At 44.2% G+C, this 21,847-nt stretch overlaps 1 protein-coding gene across 4 annotated transcripts in view; it reads right to left on the reverse strand.

The window, feature by feature from the left end:
- THSD4 (thrombospondin type 1 domain containing 4) overlaps nucleotides 1–16,361 on the reverse strand; it is a 699,350-nt gene extending 682,989 nt beyond the window's left edge. For 3 of the 4 annotated variants that reach the window (XM_061595167.1, XM_061595165.1, XM_061595163.1), the window contains exons 1-2: nucleotides 16,274–16,342; nucleotides 15,509–15,619 (exon numbers count right to left, since the gene is read on the reverse strand). The gene's annotated coding sequence lies outside the window, so the exon portion shown is untranslated. Of the gene's footprint in view, nucleotides 1–15,508; nucleotides 15,620–16,273 lie in introns of all 4 variants that reach the window. The other variant, XM_061595164.1, reaches the window with a different exon arrangement.
- Nucleotides 16,362–21,847: the final 5,486 nt, after the last annotated feature.

A 21,847-nucleotide genomic window follows, 5' to 3' on the forward strand; every position in this document is an offset into this window, starting at 1 on the left:
AATAAAAACCCATCCTGAACACCCTTAGAATGCAGTCCTAAGTGGGGTGGAGCCCTGCCAGCCCATGTCGGGCAGGGCGTGCAGGGGTCAGGCTTACCTTGTTTTGCCACATGGAACTTTTCTGTTATTCTTTCCGCAGCTGCCACCACCCTCCTCTGCCATTAGTTCTAATTTGGGGGTGAGCAGGGAGATTAGTTATTTATTTATTTATTTATTTATTCAATTTGTTAATTGCCTATCTGGCTGACCATCCAGCCACTCTAGGCAATGTACAAAGCAAAATGATACAGAAACAACAACAGATCTAAAATACTAAACAATGAAATAACACTTAATCGGCATTAAAAATAACAGAATACAACCAAACAAAACAATAAGAACAAGGAATCTTCCATGATCTTCTTCTGATCTTCTTTTCCAGGTGACCTCAAGGCAACTTGAGGCCTCAGGCAGCCCCTCTTCTTTATATACCTTATCTAAATTAAGTTCAGGTTTGTTCCTAGCCACATCCAGCCCGAGGCATTGGTTATGCCAGGTTCAGTCTGGCAAAAGGGAGAGTCTGATTCTGGGACCTCCCCAACAAACAAAGAGGCCTTCCTTCCAAGGTTTACTTTATTCTAATTTGCAGCTAGACACGTTGTGTGCAGTGTCAAAAAAAATGTGTGCAGTGCAAAATACATTTTTGTGCAGTTGAACACATGAGATTTCACAAGGAGCTAGGTAGTTTCTAAAAAACAAATAGATAAGAAAAGTTAAAAAGAAATAGAAAATGAAGATAAATACCAGTTCCTTTGATATCTTCCTAACCTTATTCTTTTGTTGTTGTTAAAAAAAAGAGAAGAGGTGCCAGTACTTGTGTCTTGGTAAGAGTGCCATGGGTGCCAGCACAAAATGGCTGGCATGGGCAGCAAAAAAAGAGAGGTGCCTTGACTCCATACTGGTGAGCATCATCACACACACACATACACAAAAAGCCCGGGTAATAGTATATTATGGGACAAATGGCTTCACTAGTTTGGGGGCAGGCAGTGTGCTGGCTGCTTGTACAGAAGGAAGAAAAGCTTAGAATAAACCTTGCTTCCTTCCATCTTGGTTTTGAGGCCAAAAGGCCTTCAAGACACCCATCCCCAGAATGCCTCATTTCAGGGCCTAATGCCAACCCCCATGCAACCATAGCAGGAGTCTCTGTGGTGCACTGCTCCCCCACCAGCAAAGAGGCACCTCCGCTCCTTCCAACCGCCCTCCAATCAGCAAAGCTGGGGTTTAGGATTGCACTGTTACTTCTCATGTTTGCTAATGAAAGTTTGCTACCAATCAGCCAGCTTGGGCTTGAGTCAATTGATCTACCAATTAAGACTGATCAAAGCTTGCAAAGCTAAAATATACCCAAATACACTAACCCATAACTACTTCCAAAGATTGTGTGGAGGCATCTAGACAGAAAATTCAGCACTTCCTCTTGTTCCGCTTGTTTATAACATCTGAAGCTGAGTATTTCCACTCTCCAACAGCATGAGCCTTTCAGGAACCAGAGTTTGCCAACAACAATATGATGATATCCCAAAGCAGATTGCCATTCTCATAGGATTTGTGGTTCAGCTACAGTAAAAGTATTCTGGATGGAACAGAGGTCTGTCTTACTAGTCTCTCTTTATGATCCATCTTATTAGCAAGACCTTAGGAAACAATAAATACTTCCACGCAGCTAATTGTGAGCATGTGTACACAGAGATTAAAGTACAGTGCATGTCAGGATGATATAGGGCCAATCCAATCCAGTGAAAAATGATGTTGTGGTGGTCAAAGGGTACTTCCGTACTGTACTGTGGAAAAAAGGGTGACAGGAAACATTATTCTTCAGCCTCACCCGGCTAATGACAACTACTGTCTGAGATGCAACAAGGAGCTATTTTTTCTTTTATTTCTAAAGCAAACAGCTTGCGTCAATCAGGCCGCCTAAAAGCTTCCGACCCCAAAGCTTCCGACCCCGTCCCTTAAAATGAGAAAGCCCAATTCTCTATGTAGCAGGATAACACAGACATTTTTAGTGGTGGATTTGGTCAGAGAATTGGGAAAGGGGGAGACAGACTCTTGGGTTACACACGTTTGAACACTGCCCAGTTTGGCACGTGTCAAACATTTCTATCAGGCGACGTAAGAGAAGAGTCTAACTTCCAAGGTGGTCTTTCTCTGGTTTGAAATGGAATAGTATGCAGAATTCAGAGTTTCTTTTCTGGTGATGCTTAATTATCAGAAGTAAATGAAAAAAGAGGGGGACACAGAAAGAAGTTTGTAAAATTCTGTATGGTGTAGACTGAGCAGGGATGGGAGACCTCTGGCCCTTCAGATGTTGCTGGAGCACAATACGCATCATCCCTGACCTGCTGGCTGAGGCTGATGGGAATGGGAGTCTCATCACTACAGAGGGCACCAGGCTCACCATCCCTGGTGAAGAGAAACGTAGATAGAGAAGTAGCGGTCAGGGAGAAATCTCATTCAGTTCCCATTCAAAGCCAAATCTATCCAATTTGCTTTCCAAAACAATGTGAGAAATGAAAGACAACCATCCTTTGAAATTCTCACTTATCCAACTTTTGCAATAGTTCTCCAACCAATATTTACAAAAATGTATGTACCAGACAACAAAAGTATGCATAAAAATGAATACATTCATGAAAATAACATACAAAAATGTGTAGGAGATATTGCTTGCAAAACTGCCAACACAAATATATTTATTGTGACAAATTCCCACTACAATCCTGATGAATTTTCATGAGGATTTTTATTTTTAAAAGCAAATTGCTGCAGAAATGTGCAAAACTGAATTTAAGATTGGAAAAAATGGAAAGAACTGCAATTTGTTATATTGGTATATTTGTTTTTAATGTTTTTAATTGTTGTAAACCGCCCAGAGAGCTTCATCTATGGGGTGGTATACAAATGCAATAAATAAATAAATAAAGTGACAGATCCTTCCATCCCTAGGGAAAAGTCTTTTCTGCCTTTGATAGTAGTAGAGTCCGGGGGTCATCTGACAAAAATGACAGGCAGTAGATTCAGGTCAGACAAAAGAACAAACTCCTTCATACAAGCAGTGGAGGCCGATGGCTCCAACACCAGAAGGGCAGTGAATCCATTCCAGGTTTCAGTCTGAAATTTCAAGCGCTGTTCAAGGTTCTGAAAGTTCAGACTAAAACCCAGACCAGGTTCAGTGTCCCATTGACATCGGAGCCATCAGCCTCCACTGCATACAAGGCATGACTAGATGTTTGGAATCCACTGGAAACGGCCACTAGCTTCAAACGAAGATGGTCAAGTGGCATGGGAAAACAGATTTCACAATTGAATCAATTACTTAGAGCAAGGGTGGGGCAGCTATTTCAGCCGAAGGGCTGCATTCCCTCCTGGGGAACATTCCAAGGGCCAAATGCAAAGTTGCCAGCAGGACCAAAGGCAAAAGTGGGTGTGCTAGTGAATGTAAAGTAGACTCCTTCCAACACACAATCATACACAGTAGTGCAGTGGCAAATTCAGAAGTGCAGGGTTCCTTCCTGTTAGTCACAACCATTCCCCCCTTTTGAGAATGAGATCCTTGTTAATGCCTTCTTCCACAACAACAGGCGTCCCTAACAGCCAATCCACATGAAAAGTGAGAATGTTAGCTACTGAGAAGAGTCTTCTCAGTGGCTGACTCACCTCCTTTCACTCTGATTGACTATCAGCAGGAAAGAACAAGGAAGCAAGTTAGAAGACTCTTCTCAGTGGTCAGCACACTCCCCCTTCATGCTGATTGGCTTGTAGGATGCTGGAGACATAGGGACCCTGCTCCCAAAAATTAAGGGGTCTAAGACCCTCCCAGACCCCGGACGACTACAGCCCTGCTCATACAATCCATCCAGGCAAGCAAGATCAGATCAGAGTTGAAAAACACATCCCAGCCAAGCAAAACCACTCAAGGAGGGTGCAAAGCAAGGACGATGAAGGACATGGCCTGGGGAGAGTCCCAAGAGCCAGAGAGAGGAGCCTGGAGGGACACTTTGGCCCGTGTCTGAGGTTCCCCACCCCTGACCTAGAGGAGCAGTGGGAGATATATGTAAGGAAATGTAATATGTATATAGTATAAATCACCCATTGCCTGTACTTGGTCTACTGGAAGTTAGTGTGGGCAAGAATCCCAAGACAACTCGTTGACTTGCCTGTGGCCTTACACGGGCCAAAAGCACTGAGTGGCACCATTTGTTCCCCATGACCAGAGGGTCAACCTGCAAAATAGGTAGTGCCAGTTTCCCCTCCCAGAAGCCTGTGAACAGAATTGTTTTACTTTGGCAAAAAGAACCAGTTTTCTTCCTCTTTGAATCCCCCGCCCTGAATCAGTACTTCTCAGTCATACCTGAAACATTAAAGACCATGAAAATAAACAAATACAAGTTTCAGCTGCAGATGTATTAATTCCAACTTTTAACAAAGTCCAGAGGCAGCACTATTGTTTGAACTCTTTAGGATATCCTCCCTCCACACACATACCACCTCCAAGGGCAATAATAGGAAGATAAACACCCCTATGCATAATATAAATCTTAGTTATACAGACAAGAGTCATTTAGGGGAGTTGGCAAGGAAAGGGCCATAGCTCAGTGTAGAACATCTGCTTTGCATGCAGAAGGCCCCAGGGCTCAGTCCTTGGCATCTCTAGGTAGGGCTGGGAGGGACTCCTGTCTGAAACCCTGGAGAGCTGCTGCCAGTCAGTGTAGACAGTACTGAGCCGGATAGGCCAATGGTCTGACTCATTATAAGGCAGCTTCCTCTGTTGCTAAGGAAAGACTTTTTCTGCAAGAGCTGGCGTGCATGTGAAAGGTGCCTTTCTGACAGAACCGTAACACTTCAGCATACAAGAGTAGGGATCATATGATTAAATGCTCCCAAAAATCAAAAATTCCCTGGCTGTGGAAAGCAAGCACATCAAGGACCAGAACACTGGCCTAGTCCTCTTCCTGATGTGCACAGGGCATTTCTGGAGTTTGTAGTTATTACCTGTGCATCTGCTTACTGCATATACATGTGTGTTGCTTCTGTCCTCATGTTGCTATGCTATACTCCTGTTGTTAGAGCCTTCAGATTTTACAACACAAGGCAAAGGAATCCCAGCTGTTAGAGGCCCTGCTAGAAGTACTGGAGTTTAGTTCATTAATTTCATTGTATTTTTAAGTAATTTCTCACCTGCTTTTCAATTTTAAAACTTCTACAAAGTGGCGTAATATATACTGAAATGCAAACATAGAGACAATAACAAAAATCAAATGTACAACATTAGAGCATGATTAGCATTTAAAAAGCAACAATCTATGAAAACAGTATCTAAAACAGTTGGTAAGCAAGAAATAAAAATCAGCCTCACTGTGGCTGTAATTGTATGCACACTAACTTGGGATAAATCCCAACTGAGTATAGTGGGACCTACTTCTGAATAGAATCGTAGAATCATAGAGTTGGCCATTGAGTCCAACCCCCTGCTCAATGCAGGAATTCAAATTAAAGCATACCCGAGAGGTGGCTGTCCAGCTGCCTCTTGAATGTCTCCAGTGTTGGAGAGCCCACCACCTCCTGAGGTCATTGGTACCATTGTCATACCACTCTAACAGTTAGGAAGGTTTTCCTGATGTTCAACCGAAATCTGGCTTCCTGTTACTTGAGCCCATTATTCCGTGTCCTGCATACTGGGACGATTGAGAAGTGATCCTGGCCCTCCTCTGTTTGGCAATTTTTCAAGTACTTGAAGAGTGCTATCATATATCCCTTCAAGTCTTCTCTTCTCAGGGCTAAACATGCCCCGTTCTTTCAATCTCTCCTCATAGGGCTTTTTTTCCAGTCCTCTCATCATCCTTGTTGCCCTCCTCTGAATCTGTTCCAGTTTGTCTGCATCCTTCTTGGAGTGCAGAGACCAGAACTAGACGCAGTATTCAAGACGAGGCCTAACCAGTGCCGAGTAGAGGGGAACCAATATTTCATGTGATTTTAAAACTATACTTCTGTTAATGCAGCCTAATATAGCGTTTGCTTTTTTTGCAGCCAAATTGCACTGTTGGCTCATATTCAGCTTGTGATCAACAACAATCCCAAGAACCTTCCCACATGTAGTATTGCTGAATCAAGTATCCACCATCTTATAACTGTGCCTTTGGTTTCTTTGTTCTATGTGCAGAACTTTGCACTTATCCCTGTTAAATTTCATTCTGTTGTTTCTGAATAAACAGGAATAGGATTGTGACACACATTTATCAAAAAGCTTGGGTAAATAAAAAGACCTTCATCTGATGTGAAAACCTAGTAACAAAGGTGATTGGCAGACCTTTGGTAGAGGGTGCCATTACTAAAGCGTCCCCACCTATGCTTGTCTCACCTTGTAAGGCAGGGACCTTGGATGAAGATTCAACTATCCAGGCAGGTTCAAATGGGAGCTGACAATCTTTCAGATATCCAAGCAATGGGCTGATGGCTCCAGTGCTGAAGCACCTTGGACAGCTCCTTGAAAGTTCACACTAAAACCCAGAGCCGATTCACTGCCCAGACATCAGAGACACAAGCCTCCACTGTATCCAAGTTACCAGAACAAAGGCAGCACTTTTTGCGGGTGCAGGATTATCATCCATAAGGAGCAGGGCCTTTTTAGTAACAGCCCAGATACTTCAGCATGCCATCCCTTCCCCACTCAAGAACTCCTACTTTCATCCCTTCGGAGGCAAGATGAAGAGTTTTGCTCTGGAAAGGTTCAGGAAACTGGGCCTTTAAATGGATTCTGTTACTCACTTGGCTTTATATCAACATATAAACAGCTGCCTATTAGCTACCAGGCTAAGTTCAAGGTTCTAGTTTTGGTGTATAAAGCCCTGTACAGCTTGGAACCAGGATTCCTGAAAGACCGTCTTACCCTTTATATACCCAGTCGATCACTGTGCTCTGCAGGTGATGGCCTCCTGCAGATACCATCTTATCAGGAGGTCTGTTCCACACAACATAGGAAACAGACCTTTAGTGTGGTGGCACCTACCCTGTGGAATTTGCTCCCCTTAAATATTAGACAGGCGCCATCTCTGTTATCTTTCTGGTGCATACTGAAGACCTTCCTTTCTCAACCAGCCTTTTAGGTTGAGACCTTATCCCGGTCTCCGTCTGTGTTGGAATTACTTTTTTTAGATCTTTTTAAAGCTTTTTTTAAATGTTTTAAAGCGTTTTTAAAAATGTTTTTAAAGATGTCTTGTTTTAATATGCTTTTAATGGTTGTTTTGTTGTAATATATTTTAAAGTCTGTTTTTATGATGTGTTAAAGTGTTTTTAGTGTTTTCTTTGCCACCCTAGGTCCCCACTGGGAGGAAGGGTGAGATATAAATCTAATAAATAAATAAATAACAAACATAAGAAGCTGCCCTCTATACTGGTCCACCTGGAAAATGGAAATGGACTGCTTCAAGTCGATCCCGACTTACGGCAACCCTATGAATAGGGTTTTCATGGTAAGCAGTATTCAGACTGAAGTGGGTTTACCACTGCCTCCCTTGAGGCTAGTCCTCCCGAGCTGGCTAGGGCCTGCTCAGCTTGCCACAGCTGCACAAGCCAGCTCCTTCCTTCTCTGTAACTGCCAGCTGGGGGACAACTGGGCTCCTTGGGACTCTGCAGCTTGCCCACGGCTGCACTGTGGGGTGATCTTTGAACTCACAGACTCTGGACTCCCAGCCAAGCTCTCCTCCCCACTGTGCTATACTACCTCAGCATTATCTACACTGACTGGTGGCAGCTCTCCATGGTTTTAAGCAGGGTTCTCTCCCAGTCCTATCTGGAGACGCCATTGGGGATTGGACCTGAGACCTCTGGCTTGCAAAGCAGATGTTCTCCCAGTGAGCTACAGGCCTTCTCCTGTCATTTGATTTTATTGAATGGTTCTGTTTTCTGTTTGATTTTTCACTCCCTTTCAGGATTATGTTATTGTTTAATATTACGTTGTAAACTACCCCAGGAACTCCTGAAACCTCTCACCGCTCAGAGATTGTGGCACCTGTATCATTTTTTCCCCTTCAAAGCAAACACACACAGAAATCAAAACCAAGCAAAGTATAATATCTGGCTTTTAAAACTCAGTATTCCAGAAGAGGAGCATAATGTGTCACAAAACCAAAGGAAGTTGTTTGTCAAAGCCCTCTGTCTATTTAAAAAAATATACCCACTTCTTTCTTCCCTTGCTGAACTCAGAATTAGGGCCAGCCTGCCTAACCAAATTCCCTGTCCCACACCCCCATTTATGCCACTCCCGTTGATGAGAAATTCCAAATTCTTCAAATAATTATCAGCATCGGAACTAGGTACAGACATCAAGCACTGATATCATTGTTTTTGAATCATTTGTTCCAAGGAGATGGTCTTCCATTTTTTTCAGCATCTTCTAATTCCTTCTCACTCTCTGGACTCCTCCCGGTCACCTGTTTATTAATCCTGATTTGCTTGCACAAAGCTTACATTATAAACTGTCTTTATTGAGCATTCATTTTGATTTGTTTGCAGGAGGGTTAGATGACGTCTATACATCTCCCTATTAATCATCCATTCGTTCCACACTTTTCAACTTTCCTAATGGCAAAGAGCAAGTTTCTCTTTTTTTTAAGTGGATTTCTTATCCTAGGGTGACAGACCACTTTAAAGCACAAACTTAAAAATTTCCTCATATGTGTTTTAACCTCTCCCACAAAATACTGACATTCTGGAAGTAACCCCCCCCCACTCTTAACAAACTATCTAGATTAGTCTGTGCCAACCTGTCACCCTCCAGATGTTTCAGGCTGCAATTCCTATCGGCCCCAGGCAATGGGAGCTACTCCAAAGCATCTGGAGGGCGCCAGATTGGCGAAGGGGCTGATCCAGATCATAACTCCCTCCCATGACAAACCAGCTCACTACGTAGATTAAGCTGCCTCAGGTCAACCACTCCAAGGACTGCAATTACATGGAAATAAGAATTGTGTTTCTTTTTAAAGAGTTTATACGACCTTTTTCAAAACATCTGGTCACGCACACAATAGAAGCCAGCTCTTAACTGCTAGCACATTTACTGGCATGGTTAAAAGGCTGGGTGTGTCATATTTAAGCAGAGAATCATTTCGGTTACTTTGCGGCAACATATCTCACAAAAGGCATCCCTGCTCTTCATCTTATTCCAAGCTCTTCTTCAGCAAAGATGAGAGGGGTGCAAGATATCATCCGGCAATTCTCAGGAACAATGTCTCAGTTAGTTTGACCTGGTGCTTTGAACTAGAAATGAACAGAAGGGGATGCGGCTTCACATTCTGCCTTCTCAGGATCACAGCAGACAACACTCCTCCCCCAAGCTGGTCTTCAGTGCAGAGTCTTTCTCTCCCAAACTTACCTCACAGTGGATGGGGGGGGGCAGAATCTACATGCAGTGTCCAGAGTTCCTTGCAATAAGGATATCCTGATATGGCCTTTCCGACAACCTGCAGTCCACCATCCTCCACTGCCTGAGAGTCCCCATACCTGACTTTGCCCTCTTTCTTGCTTCCCCTTATGCCTGGAAGAATCTCCCAGAACACCTGTGTGATGCCACCTTCAGATCCTTCCTCAAAACCCACCTTTCCCCAGAACGTCTGGTTCAACCCCCAATGCCCAGGCCCTACTGCTTCTACACTGGACATTTATCGTGAAATTCCCACGCTTTGTTTGTTTACTTTTTATGGGGCATCTGCATGGGGGGGGGGAATCCACCTCTGATATTTTCCCTGTTCAGCTTCCCTTTTTCTTTTCAGAGCTCAACAATCCCAAAACTCCATGGAATAGCTGTGCAATTTCCCCAGGTGCAGCGTGCCTATCGTACTGTTATTCAGGCTGATCAGACTGAGCGGGCCATTTTCTGCCTTGTGTTCTAGCCTGTTCCTTCTCTATGGTCTGCCTCTCCTCTCCAGCAGCCAACTCGATCACATTAGCCCTTCCCTTTCCAAACAGCACTTCTCAGTTCTGTTTCTTTTCTCCCTTGCCACCTAAATGGCAGTGGTGAAGCAATACTGATTAGGAGCACAGTGAGAAAGAAGAGAATGTTTCACCCTTTCGCTACACACAGTGGTCCCAATGAAAACCATCTCCTCCCCCGCCCACTCATTTGGGGCTGAAGGGGGACTGCCAACGTGGCTTCAGGGTTCAAAATCTGGAAGCAAAGTTGCTTTTCCACTACCAGCTTAAGCCACACTGCCCATATCTGGAAGCACCCCAAGCCTAAACACATGACCCAGCCATATATCTCTTCCCTATTTACCCATAACTCCATTTCCATCCCTTCCTCTGGAGTTTTCCCTGTGTCAGATTTTAGATTGCAAGCTCACTGGGTTCTGCAAGGCAGGGGTAGCCAATATGGTGCCCATTTTGCCATGGCTGGCTGGGGAAGATGGGAGCTGTAGTCCAAAACATCTAAAAAGCAGCACATTGGCTACCCCTGCTCTAAGGCAACATGGGCACTGACTGCGCTGGCAATTAAATAATATTCTCTTCACATACAGGAGCAAAGCTCTAACTGGGAAACTGCTTTCATGTCACTATCCTATTACAATTAACAATACTGATTAGATGTCTCAGAAGAAGCAAAAGGCCCTCGCTTTGTTTTGAAACCAAATTATGGAAAGGAGAGAGAGGTAGAAAACACATGAAAGGCTACAAAGGACTGAAATAAAAACAGGTGCAAACATAACACTGACTTTACATCCATGCCAAAAGCCCCAGTGTTGGTGGCATCTCCTTGTACAACATACCTTGCATAAAGATACGCCAGGCGGTAGATCCTGCAAACCAAAGTTGTACGGCAAAGCAGAAGCCTGACAAACACTAGCTCTCTCCATCCAAAGTAGCTGAGATGGTATGGAGGCAGGTCTAAGATGGCAAAAGGGGTGGGCTGATTCCCATCAGCATCTTCAGCACATGACATAGGGAGCTGCCTTGTGCTGAGACAGACCATTAGTCCATCTAGCTCAGTAGCGTCTACACAGACTGGCAGTGGCTCTCCAGGACTTCAGACCAGGGATCTCTCCCAGCTCTTCCTGGAGATGCCGCCAGGGACTGAACCTGGGACCAGTTGCAACCAGCCCTCACCTGCCAGCCTTCTTCCTTGCAAATGGTCCAGAGGGAGGCCCCAGCTGTCACCTTCCTCCTCCTCCTCTTCAATCTCAGGGTCGCATTTGCAGAACTCAGCAGGGAGGAGGAAGGGGACAAAACAAGAATTTGTGGGATCTGCCTGTCATTGGCTCTGGCGCCACCTGCTGTTGGGCTCCCTGCCTTCTGCCCCACCAGGCCTAATGAGCACCAGCCTCCATTGGTACCGATTCTGCAAATAGGGGTTATAGAAAAATTGCCTGCTTTTCGAACACCCAGTTCCCCAAACATCTCAGAACAGCCTGATGAACATATGAAGCAACTCTATACCCAGTCAGAGCATGGGGGGTGGGGAGAGTATGGTCCTCCAGATGCTGCTGGACTCCAACTCCAGTCATCGTTGGCCATTGGGCTATGCTGGGCTCAGGCTCACTGCAGTCCAACAACATGCGGAGGACCACAGGTTGCCCATCCCTGGTCTACCTGACTGGCAATGGCTCTCCAGAATTTCAGGCAAAGAAAAGAGAGATCCTCTTGACTGAAGATGACAGGAAGTGAAGAAATTGAGATGCCCTGAATAGACCAAGAGGGGATTAGCTCATGGATAGGGCACAGTCCCCGGTTTGAGAAAAGCCAGCAATAATTAGATCTCTTTATGTGGTTTAGTGGTTAAGGTGTTGGACTAAGACCTGGGAGACCAGGGTTCGAATCCTGATACAGCCATGAAGCTCACTGGGTGACCTTGGGCCAGTCACTGCCTCTTAGCCTCAGAGGGAGGCAATGGTAAACCCTCTCTGAATACTGCTTACCATTAAAACCCTATTCATAGGGTCGCCATAAGTCGGGATCGACTTGAAGGCAGTACATTTACATTTTTATGGATAAATCAAACAGATTTATACAATGTCACTCTGCAGTTAGTGATTTTATAATGGTTATGATTGAGTGATCTTAGTTGTTTCAATTATAATTACATTACATAATTTATGTGTTGCATTTCATTGCTTTATAACTATGCGGCCCACCCTGGGACCTTTAAGCAAAGAGGAGGTAGGTAATGCACCTAATAAATTTCATAAACATAATATTTTGCTTTCAAGGCTTCTTCCCCATTTTAGATTGTTTTAAGAAAGGAGGAGGTGTATACACTGATCATTTCAATTTTCTTAGCTTTTAAGCTAGACAGCCCTATATTTCATGAGAAGTTTGGGAAACACCTCTGATCCTCAGTGGATGGCATATAATGAATTGTCCTCTAAGGCTGCAATCTTATGGTCTCCAAGAGGGGCATCCCAGGTAGGAATTGGGGGGGGGATTCAATTTCATTTGCATTTAAAAGTGAATCTATCACAGGTAGAAGGTGCCCAGAGAGCCCTCCTGTTCCTCCAACACATATAGAGAAACTACACCGGCCCTACAGCTGGTATAGTTGATATGGCATATATGGGAGGGAGGGCAAAAAAAAGAAAAAGGGAAAATACATCCCACACTGTCCACCCTGTGGACCTGGACCCAACCGAGCATGAGAAAGGGCAGCTCATTTGCCTTCCATTCTCCAGCTCGCTCTTATAATTATTTTGCCAGCCACATTTCTATTATTATTATTTATTAAATATATATCTTGCCCTTCCTCCCAACAGGAGGTGGAGCCCAGGGCAGCAAACAAAAACACTAAAAACACTCTAAAAGGTTTTTTTAAAACAGACTTTAAAATATATTACAACAAAACACCTGTGAAAACATATTAAAAACATATTTAAAAGAACTTTAAAAACATCTTAAAAAGTAATCCCAACACACATACATATACTAGGGCTGCTGCCCCTGCTCGCTTTGCTCACCCGCCCACCCTGCCACCCAATACCCTTGTGTAAACCACCACCCCTCCCCTTAGAGCCGCCAAAAGCCTTTTAAGATCCTCCTCCTGCTTCTCCCATGCGAGCTGTGGAAGAACACCCAGGACAAGCCGGGGCAGCTTCTCAGTAACTGGCCTGCTCTCCTGCCACTTCCCTCCTCCTCCTCCCACTGAGGCTAAAACAGCATTGTCGATGTGGTGAGTGGCGATGGCAGCAGAGCAAGACAATTGCTGAGGAGCTGCCCCGCCTTGTCATGACTGTTCCCCTGCAGGTTGCTTGGGCTGCCTGGTCACCACCGCCCACCTCACCTGCCATAACCCTACAGCATTTAGGAGACTGCCATCATGCTGTAGTTTGCAGTGCCACAGCACGATGACAGCCTTAGGAAACAGGAAACAATCAGAGCTTGGAAAAGTTACTTTTTTGAACTACAACTCCCATCAGCCCCAGCCAGCATGGCCACTTGTTTGTTCACCGCCCTGAGAGCTATTCTGCTAAGGGTGGTATATAAATTGAAATAATAAATAAATAAATAAATAGTTCAAAAAAAGTAACGTTTCCAAGCTCTGGAAACAATGTGTAAAATAAGGGCTGTATATCTAGTTTCATATATAGAGATCCTTGTAAGTACTCATATATATAAGCAAAATAAAATTATAAGATGGTAAAAGGAGGGGAGGACATTCCCAGTTTCAGTCTGCAACAGTTGAAAAGGATTAGGCTGCAGGTGATGAGGGAAACCCTGGAGATCTGCTGCTAGATGGCTGAACAGTCTGACCTGGTTTAAAGCAGCTTCCAGTGTTGCTGTGTATGTACATACACACACACACCCTGCAGTGCTGGCCCAAGACATTTTTCTGTCTGAACTGGCATTTCCACTAGACCTAACAGTTTAAACATTCTTGCTGTACCAGTTGCCATCTATTTCCCATCCCTGCACCCCTAAAATCATCTGATTTGGAAAATATCCCTCCCCCATCATTCATCCATTAAATAAAAAATTTTGAGCAAACTCACTTCTACATCTCTGTGTGGAGAGCTGCTAATTTAACACTCAACTACCATTGGTGAAAACCATGAAACACAACCACAAGTACCCCAGGAGTAACACTGCCTCTTCCTGCAAAGTCCCAGCAACAAACCATCAGTATGTTACATGGGTCACTTTTACTCCAGGTGGCTGAAATACAGCACATTGCAAGCCCCAAAGCACTGAGCAGCGTAAGTAAATCAGGTGTGCCTGAAAAAGAAGTCAGGGATATAAAGGCTGGAAAACAAGGATGAAGATGGGAAGAAACAAACTTGACATAATCTTTTGTAAATGATATTTAGAAGATGTGCCCTTTGATGCTTTGCCTCCTGTGCTTGCCTACACACATATATGCCTGCACATGCACACACAAGACACACAAGGACAATTCTAATGTGCAAATTTTCCCTCCATAGAGGACTGCATGGAAAATACATAAATATTCTAATGAAAAACCCATGTATGATTGTGTTGGATGAAAAATCCATACCTGGGTCTCAGACTTCAAAAGCATGAAACCAAAACTGTTTGGCAGAGGGAAGATTCTTAGAAGAGGCAAGGACTACAGGTCCACTTCTGGCTAAGATTAATTTCCCAAAGCAGCAAAGATTTGTAAGACCATTTCTTGTGGTAACCTGTTTATCTTCCACAGCATGTTATCATCACAGGTCACAAGGTCATTTGTGCCTCTAGCGTTCACACCTAATACATAGATCCATTTCACTGCTGATAATAATAATCACAAACTGTGTAGAACCAGTTAACCAGAGTTGCAGATACAGGCTGCCTTAAGAAATAATCACATGGGATCCAAAACATGACAGGGAGGAGATGCACTCCCCCCCCCTTCTTAAAACAGCACACCTGTCCAAAAGCAGCAGCTGTCAGGAATCGAACATCCTGCCTGCAGGCAGCATAGTCCTTAGAAAGTCAGCCTAGGAGCAAGGAGACACAAGTTCCAATCTCCACTTAGCCATGATGCTCACCAGGTGAAGTTTGGCCAGTCATTACTCCTCAGCTGAACCTACCTCACTGGGCTATTGTGAGAATAAAGAGGGGAGACCATGCACGCTGTCTTGAGTGCCGTTGGGTAATGATGGCATAAAAATGTAATTAAACAAAGCCCAGAATGCTTGCCAAAAAATCCACATGGAGCTGTATTCCATTCATTTTTGGGGGGCGCAATCTACAAAGGAACGAAAGGCCCTTCCAAATCCATTCATATTTTTTTTCAAATGCACGCTACACATTTTCACTGGAAACACATCCTTCGGCCCAACAGATATCTTGCCAGAGTGCCAAAAATGTGGAGTAATTAATTCTGTGCGTTCTTTTAAAAAGCAGACATTTTGCTTGCATGCTGCCTGGAACCAGCTTCCCCAGTATCGCCTTCAATTGTGAGAGACTTCAAACCCAACGAGAAGCACGGTTCATCCCCTACCCACCCCCAACCATCATTTAAACACACACATTTATCACTTACTATGACTCTGAGACTTCCAAAGGCTGGGGGGGGACACAAGGGGAGTAATCCTGAAATGATCCCTTGCAGAAGAAGCAGGAGGGAGAATGTATCCACGATTTGGGAGCCCAACTGCAATGTGCACAGACAACAGCAACCCTTTGAAACAGCAGCAAGGCACCACAGGTTTCTTTCACTTTTGCCCAGGATCAAGGAACTACACAGCAGGTGTTCCAAGCCAGAACAACTCCTCTTGCAAAATGAGGCCATGACGATCCAGCCAAAGTATGCACCTTGAAGGCTGCAATTCTAGAAGTAAACACACACCTACAAAGGAATAAGCCCCACTGAATGCAATGGGACTTCGACATAAACGTGGTTGGAGTAAAGCTACAAATCACCTGGATTTCACAGGGAGAGCTAAGCACATGTTTGAAATCAATGCAATTCAAGAGCTATAACTGCATTTTATGACCCGTTTATATGCGCGTGCACGCACACGCACCCCCCCACTGCCTTTGAAAACTGCTCCCCATTACAGTTCAAAAAGGCTTTAACCCTTTCCCCTCTCCAGAATTACCACGTGATGATAGTAATGTTTTCTTCACCCTTTGCCCTAAATTCAAACCCCCAAGGTTTAGCAGATTTAGTACCCCCTACCACACCTGATTGGAGGAAATCCCTGCAGGCCATCTTCATTACCAAAAACTAGTTTCCTGGGTAAAAGGAGGCAATGAGCAGGGTCAGGGTTTGGAAATTGCAGCCAAGTTTTTTGTGTTTTTTTACCTTGTCAATGCCACTTGGCTCTCCAGAAGATCTCGGGGCTGAAGCTGCTGTTCCAAGAGAGCCACGTGGGATGCAAAGAGGTCCGGAGCTAATCCCAAAGACGGAGGAAGCCCTGTGGGACCACGCAGGCTTCTTTCCCTCCACACGCTTCCCAAAGGAAAAGTTCTTCTCCCGGGCAAGCACGCACACTCACTCTCTTTCAGTCCTGCTGGTAGCCTCCTGCTGAATGGGGAAAGCGACGCGCTTGTCAATAAGCAGAGAAACAGACTGAGTGTTGCTCCAAGTGCCACCTGCTGGTCGCTGGAGAAACAGTACTTTAAAAGATCCTCCCGGAACATTCTGGGAAGGTAAAATATTGGTTGGGCGTTTGACAAGTCAAATCTTTACTTCTGTTCACTTGTTTATTTAGTTATTTGGGAGATTTTTACACCAACTTCTTCTTTTTCATTTTATTTTCAAATTCAAATCAAATTATTTGCAAATTTAATAAAACATTAAAACACAATTATGTTTACAAAATTCATAAATAAATCTGCTCCTCTCTTCACATAGGAACTGACCTAATAAATTCACTTTATTTTTAAAAGTCCTTTTATCAGCCATCATAATGCATATCCCAAGGCAGGTCTTTCCAGCCAGAGATGTTCAAGGCAGCTATCAAAATGAATTAATAGTGTACAACAGGAGCAGGGAAACGTTTTCAGCCCGAGAGCCACACTCCCTCCTTAGGAACCTTCTGGGGCCTGCATGACAGTTGCCAGGGTAACCAAAGACAAAAGCGGGTGGCACAATGATACAGCTCTTGCCTTTGTACAGGCAGGTGCACTCCAGCCCCCCAAAAGCTAAAGATCTCTCCATATAGGTAAGCAGGGGTCACTTTCACAGTACCAGCCAAGCAAAAGCATTCAAGGAAGATTTAAGCTGAGGAGGTGTGTCTTGGAGGAAGGGGCTGTGATCTACAAGGAGAGGCCAAGGGTTGATAGTGAAGCCTGGAGGGCCCTTAAGAAGGATGCAGACAAACTGGAACAGGTTCAGAGGAGGGCAACAAGGATGATTAGGGGATTGGAAACAAAGCCCTGTGAGGAGAGACTGAAAGAACTGGGCATGTTTAGCCTGGAGAAGAGAAGACTGAGGGGAGATATGATAGCACTCTCAACGTACTTGAAAGGTTGTCACACAGAGGAGGGCCAGGATCTCTTCTTGATCATCCCAGAGTGCAGGACACGGAATAACAGGCTCAAGTTGCAGGAAGCCAGATTTCAACTGAATAGCAGGAAAAACATCCTAACTGCTAGAGCGATATGACAATGGAACCAATGACCTATGGAGGTGGTGGGCTCTCCAACACTGGAGACATTCAAGAGGCATCTGGACAGCCACCTGTCAGGCATGCTTTAGCTTGATTCCCTGTATTAAGCCATGGGTTGGACTCAATGGCCTTATAAGACCCTTCCAACTCTACTCTTCTGTGATCCTATGAATGGATATCTCTGTCCCTTCTGTGACAGCTTGCTGAATTTCACTGAGCACAGAGGAGGCAGTTTCCCTCTTCCGGCAGTCCACTTGGTTTGGATGCTGGACAGGCAGAAGAAGAGTAGAGTGATCAACCCCTCCACCTTCAGCCCGCTCAAGCAAACAATTTCATTTTGCCTTGGGCTATATATAGAACTGTTTTATATAATCTTGACAGTTCTTTAAATTACAGCGGGGGGGGACTTTTTTCAGCAGGAGGACCACATTTCCTTCTGAGGGCTAAATGCCCAAGGAAGGTGTGTGCAGAGGCAAAAGCCGGCTGAGCAATGGATGTAAATTTTACCTTTATACAGTAGCCTGGCCTTCTACACATACCACTCTCCATCCTCCATCCAGACAACCAAGGGGCACTAGGAGAGTTCAAGACACGTTCCAGCCTGGCAAAAATATTTGGGGTGCAAAAGAGGGCCATTGAGGAGTATGGCCTGAAGAGATAAGGGGTGGTCTAGGGAAATTTCCAAGGACCAGATACAGAGGCTGGGGGGGGGGCATTCAGGCACCGGGCCTCTGGTTCCCCACCCCAAATTACAGAAACAAAACAAGTGAACGTTATTGAGAAATGAGGATATTTGCTTTTTTTAAAGTAGATAATTATAAAAAACATACCTCAACATTGTTAAAACTGAGCACGGAATTGCTCGCCATCTTCTTATCCTGGAATACCAGAATGCCAGAGCTGGCTTACACTTCCGGATATATTATACAACATAGAGAAATGATGAAAACTGAAAGGAACTTTTCAAAGGCAGTTGTGCCCTGGAGGCAAAAGGCCAGTGCTCTCAGCAGCAGCAGCATCTGGGCATCATGAAATATTTGAGTGCAAATCAATAATCGGTGGTCAACTGACAAGGGTGTCAACCTACATTTAGCAAATCAACCTGATGACTCCAGAGGTGAAACAGATCTTTGCCACTCCAGCTCCAACATGCTCAGACCTCAGTAAGTCTCCTCCAAGAACGGCATCTTTTCTCTCTTGCTGCCCCTTACACCTGGAACTCTGCCCCCCAGAACACCTGCATGATGCTACCCCCTTCATATCTCCTGTTTTCCATTAAGCCTTTGGCATTCCCACTTTACTCCCCATAAACTAATGCAGAAATGGGGAAACTTCAACCCACAGGCCCTAATTTGACCACAAGCAGGGGAGGCTAGTTCATTTGGGTTAACAGGGGGCAATCCCACCAACCTCAGTCTGTGGCTCAGCCAGCCCTCACTTGCCTTGCCATCTTACTTACAACAACTGGTCCACGGGGTGGGCCTGCCTCTCAGCGTCCTCCTCTTAGCTTTTCATGGCCCAAGAGGTCATTCCACCCCAGCCACACCCACATGCCCCACATCAGATGTCAGGTGTGGGGTAAGTAAAGCCACAGGTGCAAATGAGCAACTGGGAGCCTTAATGCATATTCCCAATTATTCCTCTGCAAACAAGGCTGCTCTTCAGCACTTTTTAATTTGTCACTAAAGGCAAGGCCCACTCAGAATGGTTCCACACAGTAGCTCCTTTTCAACAGCCAGTCTCTGCCAGGAGCAGGGCTTCAATTCAGGGCTGACTGCTAGGCCCACTTTTGGTAGTCACGTTGCAAAGGAAAAAGGGAGGAGTCAAGAAGATACTTAGAGTGCACTTCTCAGTCTTCCTTTGAACTTTGAATCACCTGACATCAGATGATTGACAGGTAGGTGGCCCCACTCACCTACCAAAACTGGGCTGCAGAGGGTGGGCCAGATATGGCCCGGCAGCCTGACCCAGGCAGCCTGATTCCTGCCTTATCAAGCCTAAGTATGTGCAACAGAAATGCATGCATAGAAGAGGGACCGGCAACAAAATGCCTCAGTGTGGAGTGTTTCAGTTCAGGGTTGCAGCCAGCCACGTCCTCCTGCAGAATACTCCATTCTATTCCCTCTTATTCAGGCTTCTGTCCTTCCAGAAAAAACCCATACTGAGGCCAGGAGAATCCTGAACTCTTTTAATCAGTTCAGGCAAGCAATTTACTCATCACTCTTCTCTTGCACAACATGTTTATGTACAGAGAAAGCATGTTGGATGCCAGCACAGATTTTACCCTCCGAGAGCCTTTCCCCTGTGAGTGGGCAGAGATGGAATGCAGATCGTGCTCTCTTTAGTTAGATCACTGTTGACGCTAAGGTATTTCTATTCATTTACCTGAACTAACCTTGAACGACAAAAGGAATTGTGTAGACTTGCCTGGGTGATCACATTATCACCCCTGTGCTTTATCAACTCTGCTGGCTCCTAGTTTGTTTCCGGGCCCAATTCAAAGTGCTGGTTCTGACTTTTAAAGCCCTAAACGGCCTTCAACCAATGTACCTGAGGGACCGCTTACACCCATATGTACCTGCCCAGGATTTAAGATCATCTGCCTCTAGTCTCCTCTGCATGCATAACCTGACAGGCAAGTGGGAGAGAGTCTTTTCAGAAGTGGCCCCCAAGCTCTGGAATACCTTACCCCCAAGAAGCTAGGGTTGCCATATTCCAGTTCCACAAATCCGGGCAGGTTAATTTGCATATTATGCAAATATTTGCATGTTAATATTTGGATTGTCCAGTTGTTTTGTTTTTGTGCCTAGGAATTACCACCAAAAGCTGGGGAAAGATGTGAGAAATCTTTTTTTTTAAAGCAACATTTTCAGCTTTAAATGCCTAGACTTTAGTTTCCAACACTATGGAGTATTTATTGACTGATTAAGAGAATTTATATCCTGCCCTTTTGCTGTTAAGAACAGAGCTCAGCACAGCTTACAAATATAATAAAAACAATAAAAATACACAATCAATATAAAAACATAATAAAAACATAAAATAGCAACAAACAAAGTAAGTCAGGGCAGCAGCACGGTTAACCATAACATATACAATATATTTCAGAGATGTGGTGGGTGGAGAAAAACAAGCCAAAATGTTAGGAAAAGGAGTCTTTCATGCCACATGCTCAGTTCTAAATACTGTTGCAGCAAGTTTTACAAGTTCCTCCAGTATTCCACTGGTGCAGGCACTCAGACATTCAAAGTATCTGTATGTTTCTTAGGTTTTATAAAAGCAGAGCTTTGCTTAACTCAAAATTTCTCAACCACATCTACACAGGTTCCACCTCCATACTCAAAATGAAACTGGGCCTGGAAGTGTGCAACAACCCCACACATACCTTGCTAATTAGATCTTATCGACTACTCTCCTGCTCCCGCACACACACCGGGCATCATGAAAGACCCAGTCCTCAGAAAGAAAATAAATATCTGGTCCTCTTCAAAGTATTGATAAGCCTCTTGTTTTAATTGAAATAATAATTATAAATTCTTGTTCTTATCACTAATGGGAGTTAATTACCTTGCATATGCTGCTGTTGCTTCTATGGCTGTAACCGAGTGTTAAAGATAAGTGAAATGCAAATAGGAAAAAAAAACACAGAAGGCAGTAACACTTTCCTAAATGTAATACCATACCAACCGCAACAAGATTCCTATGAGTAAGGCAAAAAACTAAGCATCTCACAACCAGTCAGGATTCCTAACCAAAAACCAAAAATATGATAAATGAAGAAATATGTATATAAGCATAACTATCAAATATATTTATTATTTACACAAACTGTAAAGATATTTATAGTGCAATCCTAAGTTTATTTATTCAGAAGCAAGTCCCAGCATATTCAGTGGGGCTTACTCAAACAGGGACAAAACTGCAACCTCAAGTGATAAGCAACTTCATTCACACAACCCAAAATTCCAAATCATGCCACTTTACGCTGTTTTGCAACTGTTTATACTTGTTTTATGGTCATTGGATTTTAAATGGTTTTATTTCTTGTTGTGAGCTGCATTGGTTTCCAACCCTACCTCACAGGGGTGTTGGAAAGACTCCATACACGCACACGCACACACAGCAGATGTATAAATACATACAGCCCATATAATAGTTTATTGTCAAACCAGTTGGTCATTGCAGAAAAACCAGTATTAGTTTTTTAAAAATCAGTATTACTTTCCTACAGAATAAAAACTGTAATACCTAAGTAAGCCCTGCCT

This window comes from Rhineura floridana, chromosome 14 (genome assembly GCF_030035675.1).
Source record: "Rhineura floridana isolate rRhiFlo1 chromosome 14, rRhiFlo1.hap2, whole genome shotgun sequence".
In the NCBI taxonomy this organism is placed as follows: Eukaryota; Metazoa; Chordata; class Lepidosauria; order Squamata; family Rhineuridae; genus Rhineura; species Rhineura floridana.